The sequence below is a fragment of the Musca autumnalis genome, unplaced genomic scaffold, assembly GCF_047663935.1.
Source record: "Musca autumnalis isolate F117 unplaced genomic scaffold, ASM4766393v1 scaffold_3, whole genome shotgun sequence".
NCBI lineage: Eukaryota > Metazoa > Arthropoda > Insecta > Diptera > Muscidae > Musca > Musca autumnalis.
Genome location: NW_027411866.1, coordinates 258,017,441 through 258,033,749, shown reverse-complemented (window position 1 = coordinate 258,033,749; position 16,309 = coordinate 258,017,441). Strand labels below are relative to the sequence as shown.

At 37.7% G+C, this 16,309-nt stretch overlaps 1 protein-coding gene across 4 annotated transcripts in view; it reads right to left on the bottom strand.

Moving 5' to 3' along the window:
* Window positions 1-4,140, bottom strand: part of inaE (inactivation no afterpotential E) — a 56,311-nt gene extending 52,171 nt beyond the window's left edge. For all 4 annotated transcript variants that reach the window (XM_073978102.1, XM_073978103.1, XM_073978104.1 and 1 more), the window contains exon 1: window positions 1,994-4,140. The gene's annotated coding sequence lies outside the window, so the exon portion shown is untranslated. The remainder of the gene's footprint in view (window positions 1-1,993) is intronic.
* Between the last annotated feature and the right edge of the window lie 12,169 nt (window positions 4,141-16,309).

Genomic DNA, 16,309 nt, shown 5'->3' with positions numbered 1-16,309 from the left:
GTACCTCCCACACACAATTTCGGAAATGTTCACTTTAAGACCTGCTCTTGAATCACTTTGATTTATGTTGGAGCAACTTCAGGGCCAAGTAAATACTTCCTAAGAAAATAGCCCGAAAGTTGTAAAAATCCCTATGGAACCATGCGTAGTGGTTGGAGCGCACTATAGCACCCGAACTGGTCAACCGATTTGGTCGGAAATTTGGCCTTCGACATATTTTGTCCAAACTTAGTTTCAGTTCGAAGGTGGGCACTACCGGTCCACAACTTCCAGTACTTTCTCCAAAATTTAAAAAATGTCGCTAACAAGGTATGCACGATACATTTTCTTGAACGGGTTAACCAATGTGTTCCAAACATTGGATTTTTTAATATTTTGTCCCAATTTAACATGCAAAAATGGTCCATATTGGTCCTCTCCTTAAGGTACCTTCCCTGCAAAAGTTCAACATTTTTGTTTAAGTGCAGTTTAGGGTCTGTTCGAAGATCCTTTGGAAATGTATATCGATGCTATTCGTTGTGGTCCTGTTTACAGTTATATTATGTTTTCCGTGGACAAGTTCATGCTACCTGGCATACTGGTCCAAATGTTATACGATGACCCACTGAAATGACTAGTGGGTGCGATATCTATCGAAATATGACGTTCCATTCCTTCAAGAACCTACTCCGCAACACTTTTGAAATTTGATCCTAATCCACATTTTTGTCTGTAAGTTCAAAAAGGGCCTCAAAATTCTGAAAATACCCTAAATTCATTCGATCTGTCCGTAGATGAAAGTTTCAATTCACATAGGCTGAATGTATATCTCTGTCGGCAAAGCCGACTGATACTTTTTTACTTGTTTGTTTTTTTTTTTTTAATTTTATTTCTCCCCATAAATGGGATAATACATTTCATATCAATAGTTATACGCAGATTTATGCGATCTAGTGTAAATATATTTTCAAATCCGGTTATCAACTCTCTTAAAGTTTTGCAAAAATATTTAATATTGTGTACCTTAAAAATTATCGTTTGAATACTAAATTTTATTCAGAGCCATCTTTGTTTTGTGGCAACTAACTTACATATTATATAAATGTGAAGCATTTACATTAAAACAAAACATCAGAGTGACAGACAGACGCACACACATGCCACCAAATAGGTTGTGTCCCCAACATCAAAACAAACGAGTTTGGTTTTAAACACTTTTGTTTTGAAACATAAATTTCGGCAGAGCTTTAACATTTGGGGAAGGTGTGAAAATAAGAAAAACCGGTTGGTTCATTGCTTATGTATTCCAAAAATTTAATTTTGAAATTATGTATTATCTTTTTTTCCAAAAAAAAAAAGTAAAAAAAGAAGAAGAAAACAAAAGGTCATTTCGTCAATAGTCAGTCAGTCGGCGGTGTTGGATGGATCGTTGGTTTTATGTGTCTGTGTATTGCATTTGATTGTGCTGCCTCTCCTCTTCCTTCTTCGCTATATTACGTACATGATAATGATGATGCTGAGGCTGACGACGATGATGATTGTGTTTTGTGTGTGGCCCATTGACATTTTCGTGCTTTGACTATAAAAGCAGCATGCCAAGGTATGATGGAACTGCGGGGGGAGGTGTTTTATTTTTGGGGGTTGTGTTCCAAACATTCTAACCTTTTTGGACTGTTGTTGGAGTTCATGTGGTGTGGTGTGGCGTATGGATTAAGCTAGTTGTGGTGGTGGTTCCTTACTTGTGATGCTCTAACGACGGAGTGTTGTACACATTTTCTTCTTGTTCTTGCAATAAAAAGTATAGGATTTTCTTTTCTACGAAGGAAGCTTCAAATAATTATGCATTAACATTTTCCTGTTTCCTCCTCAAAATGATGCTCAACTTAACCCCCCCATTTCTTAAACGGTTTAAGTGTCAAAACTGTACTTTAAGTCAACACTGAGGAAGGAGGTTGGGGAGGGGGGGGGGGGGGGTGGAGGCTATTAGAAATAAAATAAATGCTAAACTCCTTACCTTAGATGCACATTAGTTTAAGTACTTAAAGTTGAGGAAGAGAGAAGAGGTGAGGTGTAGTGTAGAGATTTCACAGTTGTAGGCGGGGGCGGAGGCGGCGGCGATGATGTTGTATTCCGGTTAGCAGTGATGAAGTAGTTGCTGCTGTTGCAATTTGGCGAGGTTTAGTTTCTTAGAGTCAAGATGCTGTCGTCTGCTGTAATCGCTAATGGAGTGCAGCCGGATAAAATTACCGGCATAGCTTGTGAACGACTTTCGTTGATTGAGCCCCAATTTTGTGGAGCAGTTGCGACAGTGGTGACAGCAACTTACGCCAGCGCAAGTTTGTTTTTGTTTGTATAACTTGTCGTCTTTTATTATTATTTTTGTTGCTGTTGTTCTTCGCTTTAAGTTGTTGTGTATACCAACATCAGTTGACGACGACGCTGGTGACGGCTTAGATGATGAGGATGATGCAGCATTGATTGTATTGTTGTTGTTGTTGCTGCTGTTGCTGTTTCCATCAAATAATGAAACAAGGTTGACAATTTTATTGTTGTAGTTCTTCGTCTTGTTGTTGTTGAGTATTTCGTTTTGTTTTCTACAGCAAAGACAGCGACTTTTTCTTAACATTTCACAGAGTTTTTATTTTTGTTTTGCTTTTGTTCGGAAGAAAAAAAGGGGGCCAAGTGTTTGTTGTGGCAGATTAACGTTTCAAGAGGTCCTACAGTGAACCATCATCCAACGGCCTAGCAGTACCACAAGCTACCCCGTTCGTGCACCAAAGCGTGTAAGTGTGACGTAGCAGGCGTAATGGCACCAGCGATCGATATACGGCGCGTAAAACAACAAATGTTTTGCTTTCTTTCTTTTTCACAGAAGGTTCTTTTGAGTGTCGGTCGGTTGGGCTTAGCCTAGCTAGGAGGGGATTCGGTAGTAGACTATTGCACTACTGCACTACATATCACTTTGTCGAATACACTTTCATGTGATGGCGACGAATGAAACTTGGCCAAATGGCATGCATGGAAGGAACTCGTTTCTCACTAATGACACACAAATCCAATTCAATGTAAACTAATAGAGGCTTCCCTTACAAATTTTTCGCAGTTTTATAGGTACCTTTCTTTACTTTTGTTTTGTTGTTGTTGTTGTTGTTGATTTTCTTTGAACATGGGTCAATGATAATACGCATGGAGGGTTGGTTGATTGACTGGCTGTCGCTAGCATTCAACCCTCAGAATTATTTGATTTTAAATTACACTCAATTTTATTTAATTCTTGAAAATTATCTTTTTGGGGACAACAAATTCACTTAAATGCTAAACATTTTTTCCATTCTTAAACATTTTTGTTTGCTTGCGCTCTTATTCTCTATTTTGCAATTTTTTCACGCGCACAAACACACCGACGTACAGACACTAGGAACCACAGATACACTTCATTCCCACATAGAATTGGTCGGTCGTTTGGTTTGTTGGTTGGTGGATTGGACAGAGCAGCTTAAATTGTAAATGAAACACAACAACAACAAAGACCACCAAATAACTTCATTCTCTTTCAAAACATACATCATCGTAGATATGTACAGAGGTATGGACGAAGCACCACTATTCGATGTGTACACATTTGAGTACCACAGCCGCGCGGCAGCATACTAAGGGCATTTTTTGATGTAAAGAAGAAGAAGAACGGATGAACGAGACAAACGCACACAAGAGGAGGAAAACTTTAGTTGGATAGGTAGGTATGTATGTATGTAATAGGTAGCTTGGCAAAGATATGCAAAAATTGAAGGTATTCCTCCTCATCACTTCTAGCAGCAAAAAATATACCTATCTGTTTAATTTTTCTTTTCACTTAACACAAATTACTTTTCTTTTTCTTCATCATCATCATCGGCAATTGCTTTTCATCGTGAGCATATATTTCACTATTTTATATAATTTTTCTTTTCATCTTTTTTTGCTTGATTTTTCTTAAATAAAATTTGTAACAAAATATAACCGCATTCCGCGTTGTTGTATACCGTTTAAAAACGCAGCACTTTCACTTGGTAGCCTTGCGCTCGCTCACTGTGCAACGTCGTCGTTGTCGTCGGTCGACTCGCTGACTGACTAAAATACTATGAATTTTTTGGTATTTTTTCTTCAATGAGCAGTCACTACAAAAATGAGAAACCTCATTCAAAGAGAAAGTATCTTTTGTTGTTATGAAAGACCAGAGATAAATGAGAGCCGCAAACATATGTTCTAGCAGTGTTGTCAACTTGAACCAGCTGGAAAGGTGTTTGTTTGCACAGAGGAATGTGCACAGTGGCTTAGTTTGGCAAGAAAACTCGGAAAGAACAAGACAAATAAATAATCATTCGGCTTTGCTGACAGTTAAATTCGGTCAGCCTATGATTACACTGTGCGACACGAAAATTATTAACCATATTCTGACACCGCAGCGGGATAGAAGACCAAAAATAACAAGACACGTGTTCCGGCGTTTTCCCTTATCACTTCAACTTTCACGGTTATGGGCCCCAAAATACCTGAGGCCTTGATGTCAAAAGGGATCATTTTGTCAGGCACATAGCATCTAAACCGCCAAGAATTTGGGTTTACTCGAAGAAGAAAAGTTGTAGCTCTCGTCTTAAAGAATAATAACTGTGAACACATAAAATCCATACAACCTCACCTTCAAGGTCAAATGTCCCTTTTGATTTTTTCTCGGAACAACCAACTAGAAAAATGTACGTAAGATTTTAGTAAACAATTTTCTAGAACAAACGAACTCTGTAAAATGGTTCCTAATGGCCAAAATAGCAAATCAAATGCGATTTGTATCCTCTTTTCTCGGTTCCTGCTCCATAGATACTACACCGTTCAAAATTCAAGAAAACAATGGACCACAATAATGTAGCAAAGATATCAGCACACAACTTTCTGGAACATACGAAATGTCTATGATCGGTTCTTAAATGTGAAAATAGCCAAAAACTTTTGAAAATATTCGATTGTTATAATTTTTTCTCCGATTCCGATTCCAGAGATGCCGAACTAAAGAAATGTACCTAAGATTTCAACAAACAACTTTCTAGAACATAAAAATATTCTAGGAACGGTTCTTCAAGCTCAAAATTCAGGTTCGTAAATAACAAACTTTTCAAATTTCCTTGAGTTTTGAACAATATGTCATTTCCAGACCAGTAATGCGATTCTCTAACTCATTTTTTGAGTTATCGACGAATGTCGGTAAAATTAAAATGCTTATAATTTCGGCAATTAACGATGTTTTTCGGTAAGTTAGCGACGAATAAAAAAGAGTCGTAAAGTTCTACCGATAGCGAGAGTGTTGTCAACATTTATTTGAACTTGTTATTCATAATTTTGCATTTTAATTTTACCGATTTTTGTCGGTAACTCAAAAAATGAGTTAGAGAATCGCACTACTGAGCTGTAGAGTTGTATAGTTCATGAACGAACTAGTTCAATTGAACGATTCATTGAAAAGAGCGTATGAACTAGATCACTCGATATAGTTCATTATAGTTCAATAGTTCACTGAACTATAATCAGTCGGTGACCGTACGATCAACGAACGATTCACAATCTAGTTCAACATGTCGTTCACAAATACATAAAGTGACGGCGTCGTCTATGTTAAGGGATGCCTTTGTAATGTGATCAGTTTGTTTATGTTTTGGATCAAGGTACATGGAATAGCTGTCCGAAAATGAAAATTTTTACAAAAACATACAAGACATAACATATTACAATATGTCGAATCCAGATTCAATCTGCCTTTTTGAATAGAAAAAAGGGGAAAATAAAAAGAAACACACACACACAAAGCTTTTTTGTAATGACAATTTCTACACACACAACATACGATTTTTTGCCAGCCATCTAAATGAAGGATGTTTTTTCTAAAATTAATTAATCTTTCTTTAAGAGTGCAATAAAACTATGCAAATTTAATATTTTTGTTATGGAGTAGTTAAATTATATTAGTCTTTTGTTTGTATTTGGTGTATTTATGCGTTTTCATCAAACGACCGATTAAGAGCCGGTGAACGATTTTGATCCCAATGTTTGAACTGGACAGTGAACTATGAACTAGATTACTGACCTAGTTCAGTTTAAAGAGCTGAGCTATTGAACTAGATCTTTCAAATGAACTAGATTGTACAACTCTACTGAGCTGGGGGAAACGTTAAAAATAATTTAATTTTTTTGTGAGTTTCAGCTTGAAGGACCTTTCCTAGAATGTTTTTATGTTCTAAAAAGTTGTTTATTGAAATCATAGGTACATTTTTGTAGTTGACTGTATCCTTAATTTTTGGGCGGTTCGGCATCTGTGCACCGGAATCGGAGAAAAAAGTATAAAAATCGAAAATTTTCAAAAATTTTAGGCTATTTTCACATTTAAGAACCGGTCATAGACATTTCGTATGTTCCAGAAAGTTGTTTGCGCTGATATCTTTGCTATATTATTGTGTCCCATTGTTTTCTTGAAATTTGAACGGTTTAGTATCTATGGAGCAGGAACCGAGAAAAGAGGATAAAAATCGCATTTGATTTGCTATTTTAGCCATTAAGAACTATTTCTACAGAGTTCGTATGTTCTAGAAAATTGTTTACTAAGACCTAACGTAATTTTTTCTAGACAGACGGACAGATCGAATTTATTTAAGGTATTTTCAGAATTTTGTGGCCCTTTTTGGGCATTTGAACTTGCCGACAAAAATGTGGATTAGGATTAAAGTTCTAAAGTGTTGCGGATGAGGTACTCGAAGGAATGGACCGACATAGTCCATTATGGAAGTTGATCTTATGTTGGGAGTCATATCTTTTCAATAGATATCACGCCCACTAGTCATTTAGTGGGTCATCGTATAACTTTTGGACCAGTATGCCAGGAAGCACGGTCCACATGATCCACTGGTCCACAGAAAACATAATATTGCTGCAAACAGGACCACAACGAACACCATCGGTATACATTTCAAAGGATCTTCGAACAGACCCTAAACTGCGCTTAGACACAAATGTTGAACTTTTGGAGAGGAGAGGACCGTATCGGTCATTTTAGAAGTTCGGACCAAATTGAGGGGAAGTACCGGAAGTTGTGGACCTGGTATTAGCCATCTTCCAAATGAAACTAATTTCGGACAAAATATGACGAATGATCAGTTCGAGAGTTATCTTGCTCTCCAGCCACTACATATGGTGCCGTAGGTGTTTTTAAACTTTCGTTCTGTTTTCTCAAGAAGTATGGACTTGCCCCTGAAAAAACTTTTCCGTTGTAATTAAGGCAGCGAATGCAAGTTGCTTCAAAAGAAATCAAAGTGGTTCGACGGCCGGTCTTAAAGTAAAGTTGTCTGAAATTTTGTGTGGGAGATATCCGAAGGAGTGGGCCAATTTAGTCCATATTAGAAACAACTCCATCTACGAAATCCGTCACTCCCTTCAAGAGTTATCGTGCGCACAAATTTTTCGAACATTTTCGAAGTTTTGTAGGGGAGGTACCGGAAGGAGTGGACTGATATAACCCATCTTCGAACTTAAACTAAGTTTAGACAAAATATTACGAAAACCAAATTTTGGACCGAATCGTTGGAGATTTATCGTACGCTCTAGCCAGCCAGACAGACAGACGGACGTACATGGCTAAATCAACTCCACATTGTCTGAAACGGATTTCGTCCAAACATGCTTGGGGTCCCATATGAAAGTATGTATATATTCCCTCGTTAGCATAAATGCAGAGAGTATAAAAACAATAACAGGAGTGGCGGACCTAAGTGTACTATGCATTTTTAGGCATTTCTGGGACAGGTATCACAAACCGTGGACCAGGGACGTAGCCAGGATTTCATTTCGGGGGGGGCCCACCTGACCAAAATTTTTAAAATTCATGTTAACGAAAATGTTTTATTTAGCAAAGATGTAAACCTTATTTTAGACCTATTCTACTGATGAAATAATTTTCATTACTATTTTTTAATTCAAATGGCGTAACACTTCTTAGCCAATTTTATCTTGTTATACCCTCAGCCTTTAGGCTAAGGAGGGTATATCGTCACCATAAATGCCGGAAGACGTAACCGACAAAAATAAAACTTTACAGGAGAAGCAAAAAACGTTATAAAATGGATACGGTGTTATAAAATATCGAAAATTTTTAGTATCGTGTTTTAAGACAGAGAAGAAATATGTTTTTGGAAAAAAATATATATATGTATATTATACACTTTGATACGATGAAAATGTGCCTCATCGAAATAATGGTTTTAGACCCCAAGTATGTTTGGACGAAATGTGTTTCAGACAATTTGGAGTCGATCTAGCCATGTCCGTCCGTCTGTCTGTCTGTCCTGCTGGCTGGAGCGCACGATAACTCTCGAACGGATGAACCGATTCGGTTCAAATTTTGGCTTTCGTAATATTTTGCCCAAACTTAGTTTAAGTTCGAAGATGAGCTACATCGGTTCACCCCTTCCGGTACCTCCCCCACAAAAGTTCGAAAATGTTCGGAAAGTTTGGGCGCACGATAACTCTTGAAGGGAGTGACCGATTTGGTCCATACCTTGTATAGTGTAAACTTTCTACCAGAGTAATATGAGGTTCCAATATGGTCTCAATAGGTCCACTCCTTCGGGTACCTCCCACACAAAATTTCGGAAAAGTTCAGTTTAGGGCCATCTCTCGAATCGAGTTGATTTTTGTTTTAGCAACTTGTATTCACTGCCCTCCATACAACGGTACAAGTTTCATCAGGGGCAAGTCCATACTTCCTGAGAAAATAGCATGAAAGTTGCAAAAAACCCCTATGACACCGTGTATGGTGGTTGGAGCGCACGATAACTCTCGAACGGATCTGCCGATTCTTTCCAAAGTATGGTCTTAGTAATATTTTGTCCAAACATAGTTTAAGTTTGAAGATAAGCCATATCGGTCCACTCCTTCAGGTACCTCCCCCACAAAAGTTCAAAAATGTTCGGAAAAAGTGTGCGTACGGTAACTCATGAAGGGGATGACCGAATTGGTCTATACTTTACACATCCTAATATATCTACCAGATATAGATAAGGTTCAAATATGGACTATATTTGTCCACTCTATCCAGTACCTCCCATACAAAATTTCGGATAAGTTCACTTTAAGACCTGATATCGAATCACTTTGATTTTTGTTGAAGCAACTTGCATTCGCTGCCTCATTTACGATGTTAAAAGTTTTTTTAGGGGCAAGTCCATACTTCTTGAGCAAACAGCCCGAAGAGTGTAAAAACCCCCTGTGGCACCCTATGTTGCGGTTGGAGATCCACTTCCATAACGGTCAATGTCGATCCATTCCTTTTAGTATCTCCTCAGCAAAACTTTTGATCTTTAATCCTAATCAACATTTTCATCGGTTCAAACGCCCAAAATTTTTAAAACCCCCTAAATATATACGTATTTTTGGAAAAAATTGTTTCAATATACACATGCTGAGGGTATATCTCTGTCGGCAAAGCCGACTGATACTTTTTTACTTGTTTTTATAACTTTTTTGACAATATGTCACAGTTAATATATTGTCAAAACAATGAATATATTAATAAGCCCATATATTTTTGGGCGTATCATTTATCAAATAATTCACAACTACAGTGAATGTTATGAAATTCAGTGATATCACTTCGGTAAGACCAATGAAAGCGAATACAACGGAAAACCTTAGAAATATCATAACATTTAATTTTCAAATATCTTAACATTATAATTTTCAAAAATATGCAAAAATCCGATGTCTTCTTATCACAAAGAATTTCTGAAGGCAAAGAACTAATGCTGAGCAATAGTTAGTCTGTCCATCAAGAAATTCTAGCACCCAATCGCGGTTATGTAAATGAAAAATTCTGTCGCCAAATCGTGCATCTGTCAATAGACTAATTATGGCGTACAATCGTCGGACTTCACTTATAGAAATTCTGGATCTTCTCATAAATTTATCAGGAACAAAGGAATCTCTGCAATCCAGTCTTAACTTCTTTTAAAATGAAATTATGTCGCCCAATCCAAGGTCTATACATGTATACATTCTTTTAGCTAAAATCCATAAACACAATTTTTGCCAATCTAAATTTTTTTATACTCTCAACCTTTAGCCCGAATGTGCCTTATCGAAATAATGACTTTAGGGCGAAAGTATGTTTGGAAGAAGTCTGTTTCAGAAAACTTGGAGTCGGCCTATCTATGTCCGTTCGTCTGTGTAGATGCCTATAGAGCACGATAATTCTCAAACAGATCAACCGATTCGGTCCAAAATTTAGCCTTCGTGATATTTTGATCAACTTTGAAGATGGGCCATATCGATCTACTCATTCGGCAAACTTCCGCAGAGTATTTCAAAAATTTTAAGCGAAGTGCAGTTTAAGACCTCTCTGGATAAGCTGTGTAAGCTTAAGACCTCAATGGTCATGGCTTCACTTCCTTTTTGCTAATAATTTAGTTATAAGTAAAAATATGAAATAAATAAATTCATAAATAAAAAACTCTTTGGAAACGCTTTGCTTTTTTGCAACAAGTGTTCCCGGGGCTCCTATTACTACCGTACACGTTTTTCAGAGGCAAGTCTATACTTCCAGAGAAAATGGCCCGAAAGCTGTAAAGAACACCTAAGGCAATCGTGTGTAGTTGCTAATGCGCACGACAACTTTGGAACCGGATACTGCGTTGGTCCAAACTTTGTTTATCGCAATATTTCAGCGAGCCTTATACATACAAAATTCGAAGATGGTGCTTTTCGGTCTACTTCTTCCGGTATTTTCCCCCCAAATTTCAAGAATTTTAGCTAAAGTGGTAATCGCGAGTTTTCTTGAACGGAGCAACAGATTTGGTCCAAACTTTGGATTTAGTAATATTTTTTTCCAAACTTAGTTTTTGCTCGAAAATGGGCCATACTGGGGTACCTCCCTCACAAACCTTTAAAATAGTTGTTTAAGTGCAGTTTGATGTATATTTGAGGATCTTTAGAAATTTTTACTGAAGGTATTCCTTGTGTTTCGTGGGCAAGTACATATTTCCTGACATTAGAGTCAAAAGGTGAAAATTATACTGTGGCGAACTGAAATGACTGGTGGGCGCTATATCTTTTAAAAGGAATGACTCCCAAAATAAGATCTACTCCCAAAATGAACTATGTCGGTCCGGTCCATTCCTATACCTCCTCCGCAACACAATGATACAAATCCATATTTTGTTTGCAAGTTCATACGTCCGAAAATGGCTAAAGATTTCTGAAAACCTCCTAATGCATAGTTTTTGGGTTTAAGGATTTTGGCTGTGTAGCCGCTATTCGATCTGTCTATAGATGAAAGTTTCAGTTCGCACAGGCTCAGGGTATATTCCTGTCCGCAAAGTCGTGTGGTACTTGTTGAGATTTTGACGAAGAAGAAACTGTTTCCAATTGGAAATAATATGTAATACAGTGGTGGCCAATACATTTGCAACAAAATTGCACGCTTTAGGAAATTTTATTTAAAATGTTTTTTTGAAATTAAAATTAAGTATTTATTCGCAATTATTTATAGTTTATTCATTTCGTTTTTCTGGAAGTGTATATATACTCAATTTTGGTGTTTAGTTATCATTTGATGAGCTTTCTAAAACTTTTTAAGTTTATAGAATCCAAAATTTCCAATGACAACGCCCGTTATAACTTCAATACATCAGTATCCAACATTCTGATTTGGACCAAATCCCTACGATCATATGTTTTTCAAGACCCAGACTTCTGGCTTTTGCAAATAAATGATGCAACTGCACTCTAAACTTTGAATTTTATTAAATTGACAACTGAAATGTGAAGAAATTTCCATTAGTTTTGAAAATTTTGACCCTTGGACCCATCCATATCCATGCTTCTCCCGTACGACCCGCCACTCCCTCGAAGAAGTACGTATGACTGATATCAGTTTCAAAATTTTATTCAATTTTAATTCTCCCAAAACAAATACAAATTACTTGAATCAAACAAAAAAAATATATTTTACAAAATATTGAAGATTTTTGCATCGGATTTGGTTCAGTTGCATATGTTTTGACCATTAAATTTTTAGGCGTGTTAGGTATTTTCATATATTTTTTCAAATTTTTTGTTGTATAACGTGTCAAAACTTTTTATATTCTTATATTTGAGACAATGAAATATAAATAATTGCAAAAAAAATTTACATTCAAAAAAATATTTAAAATAAAATTTCCTAAAACGTGCAATTTTGTTGCAAATGTATTGGCCACCACTGTAAATCAATATATATAAAGTAGAAAAATGTTTGTACGTTTGTTTGTTTGAAGTTTATGGACTCAAAAACCGCTGAACTGATCTTCCTGAAATTTTCAGAGTATATCACTACATGGCCTGAAGGTAACCTAGGCTATAAAAATTTTTGATTGTTCTGAAATTTCAAAATACTTCATTATAAAAACGAGTTAGAGAAAATATACAAACAATTAAAACCACAAAGATTAAGCAACGGTTTTACATCTTATTGTTGAATTGCTCTTATAAAAATTTTCACGTCGGTGCCGTGGACCCAATTATTAAAATGACAAGCCCAATCAGCCGATTCGATCCAAAATTTTACCTTTGTAATATTTTGTCCAAACTTAGCTTAAGTTCGAAGATGGGTCATATCGGCCCACTCCCACAAAAGTTCAAAACTTTTCGGTAAAATAGCGTGTACGATAAATCCCGAATGCTTTGGTACATATGTTGCACATCGTAACATTTCTACGAGACAGGTTCAAATATGGACTATATCGGTCCACTCCATCGTTTAGGTACCACACAAAATTTCGGAAGTTGTAAAAAAACCCTTATGGCACCATTTGTAATGGCTGGAACGTACAATAACTCTCGAACGGATCAGCCGATTCGACATAGTCTATATTTTGGGAGTTGTTGACTTCAATGGTTATCGTGCCAGGAAGAGTGGATAAAAACAAGTAAAAAAGTATCAGTCGGCTTTGCCGACAGAGATATACCCTCAGCCTGTGTATATTGAAACAATTTTTTTTCCAAAAAACGCATGTATTTAGGGAGTTTTAAAAATTTTGTGCGTTTGAACTGACAAATATGTTGATTAGGATTTAATATCAAAAGTTTTGCGGAGGAGATACTAAAAAGAATGGATCTCCATCCACTACATATGGTACCATAGGGGTTTTTTAGACCTTCAGGGATGTTTGCTCAAGAAGTAGGAACTTGCCCCTGAAACAACTTTTACCATCGCAATTGAGGCAGCAATGCAAGTTGCTTCAACAAAAATCAAAGTGATTCGAAAGCAGGTCTTAAAGTGAACATGTATCCGAAATTTTGAGTGGGAGGTACCGGATGGAGTGGACAAATATAGTCCATATTTGAACCTGATCTATATCTGGTAGATATATTAGGATGTGTAAAGTATGGACCAATTCGGCCACTCTCTTCAAGGGTTATCGTACGCACAATTTTTCCGAACATTTTTGAACTTTTGTGGGGGAGGTACCTGAAGGAGTGGACCGATATGGCTTATCTTCGAACTTAAACTATGTTTGAACAAAATATTACTAAGGCCAAACTTTGGACCGAATCGGCAGACCTGTTCGAGAGTTATTTTGCCCTCCAACCTCCTCACACGGTGTCATAGGGGTTTTTTGCAACTTTCAGGCTATTTTCTCAGGAAGTATGGACTTGCCCCTGATGAAACTTATACCGTCGTATGGAGGGCAGTGAATACAAGTTGCTAAAGCAAAAATCAAAGCGATTCGAGAGATGTTCCTAAACTGAACTTTTCGAAAATTTTGTGTGGGAGGTACCCGACGGAGTGGACCGATTGAGTCCATATTAAAACCTGATCTAAGTCTGGTACACGCTCCACGATGGGCAAAGTATGGACCAAATCGGTTACACCCTTCAAGAGTTATCGTGCGTACAAATTTTCCGAACATTTTCGAACTTTTGTGGGGGAGGTACCGGAAGGAGTGGACCGATATAGCTCATCTTCGAACTTAAACTAAGTTTGGACAAAATATTACGAAAGCCAAAATTTGAACCGAATCGGTTCATCCCTTCGAGAGTTATCGTGCGCTCCAGCCAGCCAGACAGAGAGACAGACAGACGGACGGACATTGCTCAATCGACTCCAAATTGTCTGAAACACATTTCGTCCAAACATACTTGGGGTCTAAAACCATTATTTCGATGAGGCACATTTTGCCCGTATGAAAGTGTATATACCCTTCATAGCCTAAAGGCTGAGGGTATAAAATTATGAATTTACGAACACAAAGCAGACATCGATAAAGGAACAGAAAATACAGCATTACAGCAACATATTGCGAAAACTGGACACAAAGCTAACATTGACAACGTTAAAATATTGGACAAAGAAAATAAAACATATGCAATTGAAATTTTGCGGATTAGACTTCGCAGCGCAAAAGCATGGTTGTTAGCAGTACCAGATTTAAGCATTTCGAATTTCAAATTGACCACGTTGTGATAAATGGAAGACATTCATAGAGAGCGTGTTGGATGTATGAATTTTCTGAGGAGCAAACACCACCACCACCGAATCACAACGCTACGGACCCGATTAAAGCAAATAAAGTAAGAACAGACAAGATGCAATTTGGAAATCGGTAAGCTGCAATCACATAAGATATCTACAGCATATTCCACTCAACTAGCCGCATTGCTTAATGAAAGCACTCCTCGCAATACAAAGACACATTATTGGCCCTCCATGCAAACAGCTACAAAATCCATACTTGGATACCAGAGACCTCCACGAAAGAACCATTGTCATTTCCCTTGGCTCAGACCACCTTCCTATCATCGTCTCTGTAAATAGAACACCCAACTTCATAACCTCTGAACGCCGTACTTTTCGGAACCATGGGAAAGCTTATTGGCAAGGGTTGAGATAATTTACCAATTACGGCTTCAGAGAGCTGCCCACTCCCTCAGATCCTCGGGTAGCTAAGGGAACTTTCCGGGACATCACCACAGCAGCAGCCGCTCGCTACATATCTGCTGGTCGAATACCAAATATGCCAACAGAGGCAACAGGTTAGTAGGCGAACATAAGTGCAAAAAGTTGATAGGCCACCTGAAGCAAAGCATCATCGCAATTACTCTCGAATCGGAGAAGGAAAGATGATAGAACGGTTGTTACTTTCAACGGCGTGATAGTAACAGACCCTGAAAGTAATAAGTCGAATAGGAGTGTGCTACGCCGGCAAGGATGCCAGCTGAGGTGAATCGTACATGCTTTCCCTTCTGTCGCCAGTAGTAAAGATTCTAGAGGCACTAATCCTCCCCACGATGAGAAGCAGTTTTCCAGTTGTCCAACATCAACATGGATTCAACATATCAGTAGAGGACTGAACCAGAACAGGCCGTGTGAACAAACAGTCATGGTGGCACTTGACCTATCGAAGGCCTTCGATACAGTCATGCATGCCAAGCTGTTCGAGGATATAGAGAAGACCACTCTCCAGCCGTGTTTGAAACGTTGGTTAATGAATTATATATAGAGTTAAACAGGGAGTTCCCCAAGGCGGGGTAATACCACCGGAAATGTTTAACCTCTACCTTTCTGAAATTCCACACCCTCAAGACCGCATGGAGATCGTAATGTATGCGGATGATTGTACGATCTTGGCGTCGGTGACATATGTGGAGATATTTCCATAGCTGATTAAGTGCTGTTCTTCCGTCTGAGGAATATGAAAATATCCGCGGCAAAATCCACCACTTGAACGGCGGAAATTAGGATCCACTGAATACGGATGACCTGATTCCGACCACCACATATTGGGTGTAACGTTTCGATAGCATTTTTAAGTCGTCCGCGCATGTCCTAGCTATTTGCCATAAGATCAGAAGTAGGAACAAGGTCCTCAAGTCGCTGGCCGGCAGCCAGCCAAATTTATTTTGTAAGTTACATAGTTAGGTGAAGACAGTTTAGGAAAAATAGGTCGGCGTTATTCATCTATTTTAGGTAAAATTCAGGCAAAAACGCACATTTATTATTGTATTCACTTCCCGAATACACGCTAACATCTTGCGGAAGATATGGACGACTTTTAAATAAATTTGGGTTTCATTTAAATGGAGAATAATTTTGAAGGAAAACTCGTCGGGGCTGTTTTTAAAAAAATCGCGATTTAATTTGACATTTTTAAGGGTTTTTAGGTCTTCACGATTTTGCTTGGAAATCGCAAGTCCTATCAGAATGGGACTAAAGAAAGTGTTGACTTTTATGATAATTTCGTAGGTTTTACCGTTATTGAGATATAGAAGTTCAAATTGG